Raw genomic sequence first — 11,243 nt, 5'->3', positions numbered from 1 at the left:
TCGGAGCTTCCGCTTAGGATGGGATCGGGGGTGGGGGGAGAGAGAGCACCACAGGGATCGGGGGTCGGCGGCGATCTAGGACCCAGGCCGCCCGCGGGGGCTGGGTGCAGGAGATGGGATGGTAGCACCCCATTCAGGCCTCGCATCGCCCCGCCGCCGCCCCACTTGCGGGTGGCAAGAAGGGGCAATGAACTTGGCTGCCCTCTTGTAATCCCCTCCCACCAACACACACTTGGGCGAGCGGATCCTGCGCCCAGGCTCAGGGTGGGCGCGCGCTGCCCGCCGCTGCGGGTTTGCGCCTGGGTGGTTCCTTGGTGCCCTGCCGGCGGCTTGTTTACGAGCATCACATTAGTCACCGGTGAGGTCTGAATCGATAGCAGCTTCGTGCCCCTTCCAGGAAGGAGAGTCGGGGTGCGGGAGGGGGCGCTTAAGTCTGAGCGGTGCTGGTCGCGGATAGCTGCCGGGGTCCTACCCTCCCCGGGGCACCCTTCCCCTGCACTTAGGGTCGTTGGCTCTCTCAGATTCATCAGCGCCATTCACTTCGCAGGTTCTCGGGAAGTTGAAATCGTCTGTTTAGGATGTAATAGGAGAAGAGAAAGAGGACGAGCAGGCGTAGAAAAATGCAGTTTCCATAGTGCTGGGAAGAGGGCGGGCTCCAGAGAGAAAACAGCCCCGGGAGCCGGGTCTCCGCGGCGGAGTGCCCCCCTCCCACCAGATCCTCGTCACGGAGCACAGAGGCGTAGGAGATGGACGGCTCCAGACCTGTGGGTCCTTACCATGCAGCGACTGCTGCATTGAAGATGCCCTTGAAGAAGTGCCTCCAATTTTTACATCTGGTTGGCTTTTGTGACTTTCGAAGTCCATTACATATAAAGACCCATACAACCGGTTCTCCTAAAATGACAAAGTGAAGGCTACTGGTGAGGGTGGAAGTTCCTGAGTTCAGATCTTAGCAGGCTCTGGGTCTTGCAGAAACTAAGACGGCTAAGAAAACAAACCTTTGTCTTTTTTTTTTTTTTTTTGAATTTGTGATCTTCATGAAATAATTTGAAACAATAATGTTGACTATTTTTATTAAGTCCTTAAAGTTTGCCTTTGTCCTCTATAGTATATGAAAGTCATTAGACGTAATGAAATCTTAAATCTAAGGAAAATAAAGAATGTAATTTTCGAAAGGATAATATATTTTAACGTATTTGTAAGAATGTTGCTTAAAGATTCCACTAGTTAGCATTATGTGCCAAGAGATCCCTACTTACACAAAAATCACAGCGCTTTTATTTTTTTAGCATGTATGCAGTTATGAGTAGCATAAATTTGGGAAGAATAATGAGGAAAATATCATAATAGAATTTGCTCAGAGGTATTTTTGACATTGAACCTCCATTTTAAACCATACATTTAAAAAAATACCACTTGGAATGCCGTTTTTAAGTGTATGTGAATGTGTGTATGTGTATATGTGTACACTTTTGTGTAAGTATATGTATCTATAGGTGTGTGTGTACATGTGTGTGTATACAGATATCTTGTGTATTGGGGGGAACCGCATTTATGTTCATTGCACTCTGGTTTTCTATTCTTTTTAAACCTTGTTGCTCTTCTATGTTAACAAATGTTGCCTAGCAATATGTATACTCAGAGAAGAGAGATGAAGGGATTCTTATCTTGGAGCTCCAAGAAAATGTGGTCCAATTTTATTGGTTTTGTGATGATTTACATTCCACTTTATGAAGGTTGTAAATGAGCCTGCCTATATGTTCAGTAATGCTAACTAGTAGACAGTAATCATGGGGCAACCTTTTTTCAGCATCATGTGATAATGATAATGATGTCTTCTGAAAAGTATCTTTTATAATTGTGCTATTTGTTTCTTATTTATTTTGACTGTAATACAAAATTAGACTTTTACATATTCATTGACTACCTGCTGTGCCCATGAGGTATTAAAAGTGTCATCTTGGGTTTGTTTTTCCCATAGGACTATTCTAGTGTTAAATGTCAGTATTCAGGTTAAAGTGTCAGAAGCTCCGAAGTTGGCAGTTGACACTTTACCCATGTACTGCCTCAGTCACGGTTAGTAGCAGAAGAGGGAAGGATGAAGAATTATCACCTGTATCTGTGGTGTTCTCGTACAAGAAGATCACAAATATACATCTAAACTGCAAACTAATTACTATTCTGCAGTCTTAGAACATCTGAATACAATTTCCATTCTCATTAAGAAGTCAGTCCATGAAACCAACAGTAAGGAACTCTGTAATTAGAAGTATCCCAGTCTTCTTCCTCAATGAAGGAACTCGTTGTCTTTCTCTCTTTCTATTACCAAATAAGCTACTTATTTATTTAAAGCTTGTTCAACACCTTGTGATTTTCCAACTGTTCTTCCACACTTTTTCAGCAAAAGTCAGCTAACAACATCTGCCAACCTGCTCTCCACGCAGGGCCGGGTGCTGCTTGCATGGCCTATTGCCAGCAAGCAGCCTGGATGAAATTTTTCTCATGGTCCAAGATCTTTCGTTGGAAGTTCTCTTTCCTTTCATGGATAACAAATGGCCATATATTTTAGCATGGAGTGTTTTTTCGTTTGTTTTTGCATGAAATCTTATGCAATGATTTATTGAAACAAAAAGTCCTTTCAGGGAAAATTTAAATATCTTTTATAAAATAGTCAATTTTATAAAAATGTAAAGCTTAAAAATGTATCACGAGTCTGTACTAATATTAATAATAATAGTAAGCATTATTTATACTCTTCTCTCATATAAGAAAAGCATGTATAAGAGGAGAAAAATAAGTAACATTTTGGTGCTTGTAAGTTTTTTTGTTTTTTGTTTTAATTCTAACTCTGTAGCTGTTTAACACTATTTTCTACCTAGATGAACTCTATCAAAAAACTGATTACACAGATCGTTAAGTGGAATACTATATAATCAGTTAAAATAGCTTTAATTTAAAATGTATTTTAGGAGGTACAGATTGTAACTTCCGAGGTTTATATTAGAGGATATATTTGGTCTTTTAAAAGGATGGCAGCATTTCATCACATTTTGCTTTATTAAATAATGTATTTAAATAGCTCATTTATTAAATTTCCCTTTCTTTGTTGAATGAACCCTACAAAGACAGATTTCCTCATCTAGAATTCATAAGAGGACTTCTTGCACTTTAGCAGCTAGTTGTTTTTTTTTTTCACAAATATATTTGCTAATATGTTTCAACTGAAATTTCACAAGAATTTTGTAACATGTTAAGTCTATGCAATAGAATGATTTACATGAGAGAATGCAACTGCTGTTTGGATCACTTATCTATGTATGGCATTCCAAATGTCTAAAGAATCAGGAATTGTTAATAGATTGGATCAGTTCCTCGGAAATTGTAAAGGTATTCCACTTCATTTCTTTTCGCATTAGAAATACTGATATATTTTAAATAGTTACTCTTAATTCATTTAGAGAGGAAGGATTTTTCTAAAATAAATGACTATTTCGTGTGCATATATGGTATAACAAACTATAGCTTTTAAAATAAGAAATATGTTAAATGTATGCATGGAAATAATACTTTTTAGAAAAATACTCATTTATTCAGTAGGCACAAGAACAGCTAACCCGATATGCAAAACATTTTTATTTTAAATATAATTATATTGAAGAAATTTAAACATATAAACAAACAATTACAAAATAACTGCAGTTAGTAACTTAAAATTCCTATTGATTCACCTCTGGATTTGTTGTGTTTGAATTTTAAGAAAGTATTTCTAGATTTAAAAAAAATGTTTTTCCAAGCACTTTCCATGACGATGAAATAAAAATTTTACATTGCTAACTGTATAACATTCGGAATCTTAAAAAACAAAACAAAAAAATCCTTCTTAAAACAACCCTCTTCCTTGGAATGCTGTCCCTGTAATCTAATATACTCACGTTTCGCACGACTAAATCGATGCCTTTTGTAGGGCTTATGGTTAGTGTCTTAGCTGCCGGGTTAAATAAAACATTTGTTTGTTGTTGTTTTCTGTTAAAGTGGAGCACAATTGCCTGCTTCTCAATCTGTAGCTCATGAGAATGATATAAGAACAAGTCTCAAATGACACAGCTATATTTTCTAGGAGAGGGAGGGGGGATGAGCAGTGAGGATGGCTGGGAGTGTCCTTGAACAGAAAGCAAATGTTAGGAAGGAGAAAGATCAGCCGGTGTTCATTGATCTCATTGTTTATTCAAAGAGCAAGCTTTCACTCAGTTTTTGTAAACTGCTCAGGAGGTAAATAGGGCACGGGCTACCCTTCTTTTCACCAGATGCTCTAGCGTTTTGTAGAACTGGATTAGAGTCGGGCATCTTCCACTTTCCTGTAGTTCACGTGCTGTTTCTAGGCTTGCTTTTGAGTCTGTTTCTAAGTTGTTTTGAAATCCAACCCAAAGATAACAGCAGAAATGTGACCCGCTCTTGTGAATGCTGCCACCAACTGGCAATGTTTTTTTCCCAAGGCAAAACCAGGCTTTCCTGTGAGTTGCCACAGCCAGCATGGTGTCTGCTTTTGTAGAAATTTGGTTACAACCTAACATACATTTGCTTTGCACAAATCTTTACATAAGTTTATAGTAACAATTTGAGGTAAAACAAAAAATCATTGACAATGATTGACTAAGGGCAATATCAGATGACAAATGCGGAATAGATATATTAGTAAATTTAAGGACTTTTATTTTACATTTGGGTAAGTATCAAACTAATATATTCACATTGTAATACACTTTATATATCAATTTGCATGTTTGCTTACCAAGAAAAACTATTGTATAAAAAATGTATATCAATGTCTGTTTAAGATTGACAAAATAAAAATCAACAAGAATCTAAACTCAGGAATATTTTGGAATATTTGCTAGGGCAAATGTAAAAGTTATAATCAAGATTTCCTTGTCTTGCAGGTAAACTTTTTATTATATTTCTCCACTAAATTGGCCTATCAGTCTCATAATTTTTTTTAGAACAAACCAAAGTCCACTTAAAAGATATTGAAAAGCAAAATTTAAAAAAGCATGGATGGGAAAAAATATTTTTTTAACTATGAAGAATAAATGGCAGTTAATAAGTTTCAAGCATGGTTACCTTTTCGATTAAAATAATATGAATTTATGTGCTCATGACTTATTTATCAACTCCAAATGTCTAAATTAGATCTTCTTTCTTAATTGCTTTAGTCAAAATCTTTAGGCAATGATGGATATATTCAAGTTAGTGATGGTATTCAGAGCTAAGTTATCCAATTAGAGTGAGGGAATTAGAAGACTTGATTTATTTGCTACCAAACATGTCCTTCAGTTACCTTTATCTGTGAGCGAAGAAAAAAAAAAGCGGTATATATAATAGCAATAATAATAATGAGCGAGAATAGTTTATCGGTATATTTATATATGTTAAGGCATTTGATGCTTACCAGTCTGTGGGATAAATAAATATATTAGTCTCCCATAATGCTGATATTATAAATATGTAATTCTAACACAACTGAGAATAAAGCCTAGATCTTTTAATTCTCCTACTGGGTAATCTTTACTAACCTGTCCTATGAGCCCACATACAATGTTTAAGAAGAACGATTAGGTATTTACATATGCATTATATTTTTTGCCTTGTTTAGAACACTTCTAACACAAAAGATATTAACTAAACTAATGTACCTTGAAGAATATGGATTAGTGAGGTTCGTAAGAAAATAAAGCACCAACTTGTGAAATTAAAGCTGATGCCATTTACTGCCATTTCCCGTGTACTGTTAAATGTTAAATGGAGATTTCAGTTTAGATAAACACATTCTAAGAATTACTATTGAAAGCGTAAACATCAGCCTACATTTTCATGTTTGCTAGTTCTCTTGCTGAAAGAGAAAAAAAAAAAGAATTATATTAAAATTGTTTTAAATTACATTTTTTACTGCAAGAATATCTTTTTTAAATTTTATTTATTTTTAATTCTTTAATGTCACCACATATTTGACTCCTTTTACCCTATCTACCTCCCCCTCCCCACCTATCCTCTGGTAACCACTAGTCTATTGTCCATGTCCATGAGTCTCTGTTTGTTAGGAATGTCTTTTAGATAGTAAATAGTAAAACTTTAAAAAGCCATGTTTTCTATTGCTATTAAAAAGCATGCAGAAAATAAAATATATTGATATTTTGAATCACGATATTTTTTCTATTTTTATTTTGGTAAATGTGTACCTGATTTTAAAGCTTTTCTACACTAAAACTGTATTACAATTTCAAAATAACACCCACATCCCTCACAGTATAAATTAAGAGGAAATTAATATGCCGATTGTCATCGAGCCTCATTGTTTAAAATCATGATTTTTCAGTTATAGAATAATTTTAAAAGAGGGTTATAATTTATTATGCAGGTGAATTTATATCTTTCTCAATTCGAAATATAAAAATTAGCAAACATTGAATTACTAAACAGGTGTATTTGTAAGTATCAAACATATTTTAGGAATTACCTAGAATAGGTTTTTACTCCTTGGATTTCCTATCTAAATAATAAGGCACTGAGTTTTCCTAAAATGATTTGTGTTTGAGAAATTTATTTTTCTTGTACTTGTGTTGCAATATTATTCATATAATTTGAAAATGAAAAGTTTTATATGTTATTACAACCATCATCAGGCATTTTTCTTAATTTTCTTAAAGCTATAATTCTTAATGTTGCTACATTAGCCTATTCTTACTAATACCTAATATAGAAACTGATTTTTCGTCTTTGAGACTAGGAAGTTTCACAAAGTATCTTACATCACATCAGATTACATATTCAGGAAAATTCCAGGAAAAGGCAATATTAAGATATAGTAAAACAAAACAAAACAAAACAAAACAAAACAAAAAAAGACTGAACTTATCTTGGTTACATAGAAGTAATTTCTAATTAAAATTTTGTACGTAGAAGATAAGGAACAAAAGAGAACGAGTAAAAGGTAAAGTGAGGCAACTTTAAAATTAATTTGGTTTCAGATGACTCTTTATTTTATTTATTGATGTTGGGTGTTGAGGAGTTAACATTTACATTGATTTGCAAGCGATCCTGACAGCTGTTTTCAGTGTACTGCTGCTTCAGGTGGTCTCTGACACATCGACCTGTGCTGCTAGGTGTCTTCAGTGTGCATCACCACAGTTCTTCCATTATTTGGTGTTCGGTTGGAGCGTAACGATTCTATTTTTAATAATATTAAAATCCTTATCATTCATTTCAAAATGTTCCTTAAATATAATAAAGCTATTTGCTGTCACATCTCACTGTTGTTTCCCATTGATTCTTTTATTCCTTAAAGTTCCAAAATAAGTTTACTTTTCTGTCTTCTAAATGGTGTTTGCAATCTAGTTAATTTCATAAGAGGAGCAAACTTGTTTTAATCCTCCAAGTTTGTTTTCTGGATGGTATTCTTAGTCATGATTGGATTACAATTTCAAACATAATAATGCATAATTACAACATTTTAGTGCTAATAACCAAGCACCCATTTTATAAATAAGGCACATTCATTTAAAAGCTATTAAGGGTGCTTAAACTCAATGCGTGCTTTCAAAGTTATCAGCCAAATACTTTGCAGGAAATGAAACTATAAATAAAGTCTCTAAATTTCGTTTCATGGAAATTAGTTTTAATTAGTCAAACATCACTAATACTAGTTAGTTTATTTTTAGGTTAATTTTTTTAAGCTAATGTTTTAGACTACTGATCTTGCCTTGGTCTACAGTACAAGAAATTTTCTGCTTAGTATAGAACAATAGTAAATGCATGGTTTCTAGTTATGTAGTCTGTTGATAAATTCATACTAAGTCCATGGAATATTTGATTCTATTACAATTATCAATATATCTCAAACATCTACTGTGTGTGGTCCCGTGGACACCAAAATGCAAACCTACCAACAACCTCCCAGCTGTTCCTGCTGAGGGGGAACATCTTCCATAGGTTTCTCTGGTTCCCTGACCTCTTGACGGGTAAATGGAATATGCAAGTCCTTGGCTCCTCTTTACTCAAGTCATTTTTTTAACATTGATTAATTTTTTTCAGCTGTACACTTTATCAGTAAGGCATATAGGGATTGCTTTTGCAGCCAATTGCCAAAAGGGATATAGTAATAGCTCACTCCAGGAAAAACAACTGGCTTCCTTATTCCCTGCTACAGAAGAAGTGGATCCCCCAAGCCCGGTGTGTCAGCTGTGACAGCCCTCCTACGGGGATAGCATCCATTGGACCCCTCCCTGTCATCTCCATGGTGCTTGGGGGGCAAGAAGAACGGAAGTAAATCATGCAGTTTTCTGTGCCAAGAGTGTCTGATCCAGCAAGCACACATCCTCTGCCAACATGCATGTCACAGCAGCAGGCTAACTGATCAGTTGGTGAGGAAAGTTAAATGAAGTCTCAGACCCCGACAGTGCCCTCAGGAAGCTCACAGTCTAGTGGGGGAGAGAGAGAGAAGCAACAGGCAAATAGCCAAATGAAGGGGCTAATGGTGTTAATTTCAGAAATGACCCAACTACATAGGGAAAACTAGTGTATTATAAAGTTGACATTTTATTTCATTGTGGGAGAAGATAGATTATAGGGTTGGCATAACTGGAAAATGAATCTGAAGACACATTCAAGTTGGATTCCTGTCTTCCAGTAAAGTATCGGGTGACTCAAAGATTTAAATACTAAAACATGAAACCATAAAATTTAGAAGAATATGAAAGAAATATTGATAAATGTGACTTTTTTGAAATTGGGAAAATATAGTAAAAACAAAGTTAAAGTGCAGAGAGCAAACTGGGAAGAAATCACAGCCAGTATCATAGATTCATAGATGAATTGCTAATTTTGTTTGTATGTATGTAATGTATGTATGTATGTATGTATGTATGTACGTATGTATGTATGTATGATTTAAAAGATTTACAGTGGAATGGGCACTTGAAACAACCTACTGAAAGTGTTTGGAAGATAAAGGAGGAAAATAAAGTAATACTCTCTAAGTTCATCCATATTACCACAAATGGTTAGACAAAGAACAACAAGTACTATATGATTTTGCTTATATATAGAATCTAAAAAACAAAATAAACAAACAAAACAGAAACAAGCTAATAGAACAAATTGATGGGAGGGGGGTTGAAGGGGCGAGGTGAAAAAAGTGAAAGGGATTAAGAAGTACAAATTGATAGTTACAAAATAGTCACAGGGATATAAAGTACAGCACAGAATGTAGTCAATAATATTACAATAATTATGTATGGTGCCAAATGGCTACTAGACTTATTGAGGTAAACACTTCACCGGGTATATTAATGTCTAATATTGTAAACCTGAAACTAATATAATATTGTATGTCAACTATAATTGAAAAATATATATTTTTCAAACGGGAGGAAAACAGTGCTAGGTCATAGGCAAGGACCAGTTAGGATAACGCTATAGGAGCAGGTAGATTACTTAAGGTGGCTTCTGCTGTGAGCACAAGTATGATGCATGTCAGGTTGAGTTTTAACACCTTAAAAGCTCCCATAAGACCGTAATAAAGAGACCAAAACACATGTAAAAATGGGTGAAGGATGCAAACACGAAGTTCATAATAATGAAAATAAATGCAAGAAAATGTTAAACGTACGAAAGTATGCCTAGCATTTCTCATAATAAGATGAAAGCAAATTAAATAGTACAATCATTCACCTATCAGATTGGCACAGATTGAGTTTGATAACACGAGCTTCTGTTTTTGCCAGAATGTCAGGAAAGTTTGCCACACAGGCTTGCTGGTGGTACCAACTGAAACAGCATCTATGCAGGGCAATGTGACTGTATCAATCAAAATGACAAGTGATCGTGTTCCTTGACTAATAAATTAACTTCTAAAAATTATTTGTGCATATACGAGATGATTTCTGGATAAAGGTATTTATTGCATTATTTTTAGAATAAAAACATATACCCGTGTTAAATAATATACATTAAAGTATATCCTCATTACAGTCTGGTCTGGAAAAGCAAAAATTTGGAAGCAAGCTGAATAACAGCAATTTGGAACTGGTCAAATTTTATATATATATATTTGATATATCTGGTAGAAATACATATATATAGTTGTATAGTTGGTATATCTGGTAGATATACCAGATATATCTACCAGATATACCAACTATACATATGTATTTCTACCAGATATACCAAATACATATATGTATATCTACCAGATATACCAAATATATATATATACCAAATATATATATAACAGATATGCCAAATATACATATATATACACACATATATATATTTATTCTAGAACACTATTCTAGAACACTATAACATGAATAAGACGGCTCTATTTATACTGACTCCTGATGACATTAAAGAATACAGTGTAAGGTGGGAATATAAATCAGAAAATAATATGTATACTAGAATGCTACCGTTTTTATAAAAACAAAATGTGTATGTACATGCATAGACACTCTGGAGTATACCCAGGAGAGAAAATGTTGAGTAGACTGTTGGAGAGTTTTAGATTGAAGATACCAGTTTGGAAGTCAGGGGCATACATATACATTCAAATTTGTGGGATTAGCCAAAATCATAGTATGAGAGATGCAACAGAGTAGAGCACCCAGGATTGTGCCCAGACCACTCTAACATTTAAAGTCAGGGACAGGAAGAGAAGCCCGCAGAGAATACTGGGAAGAAAGAGTCTTTGAAGTAGGAGAAAACTAGCAAGTGAGGAATCCTGGGAGTGAGCAGAGGAGAGTGTGGCAGAAGGACTAGCAGGCCACTGATAATGATGCTGAGTAAGCCGGTGAAGTGGATTTGGCAACAAGGAAGCTGTTGTTGATCTAGACAGTCTTAGTCTCCTCATGTGAGGTGTTCTTGTGATGATGGAGAGGTTGGAAAGCAGCCCAGAGATGGCATGGAAGACGGCATGGTCCCTGACAATAAAATTTAATGAATGAAGCACTCTCATTATGAGTTGAAAGTTCTGTGCTGGCAGGACAAGTGGGGGACCAAGAAAGGCACCGAACTCTGACGAAAGCTGTGGTGGGGAATAGCAGCATCCTCCTGGAGCAAAGGGCAGTTTGTGTCCTCAGGATGGAACCGAGTTTCAGATAAGACTCAGGTTTATAGTGGAATAGACACTTGAAAGAACTTACTGGAAGTGTTTGGGAGATAAAGGAGAAAACTAGGCTAGTTCAAATCAAGGG

Source organism: Rousettus aegyptiacus, unplaced genomic scaffold (assembly GCF_014176215.1).
Source record: "Rousettus aegyptiacus isolate mRouAeg1 unplaced genomic scaffold, mRouAeg1.p scaffold_m13_p_11, whole genome shotgun sequence".
In the NCBI taxonomy this organism is placed as follows: domain Eukaryota; kingdom Metazoa; phylum Chordata; class Mammalia; order Chiroptera; family Pteropodidae; genus Rousettus; species Rousettus aegyptiacus.
Note: the sequence above shows the minus strand (reverse complement) of the source record.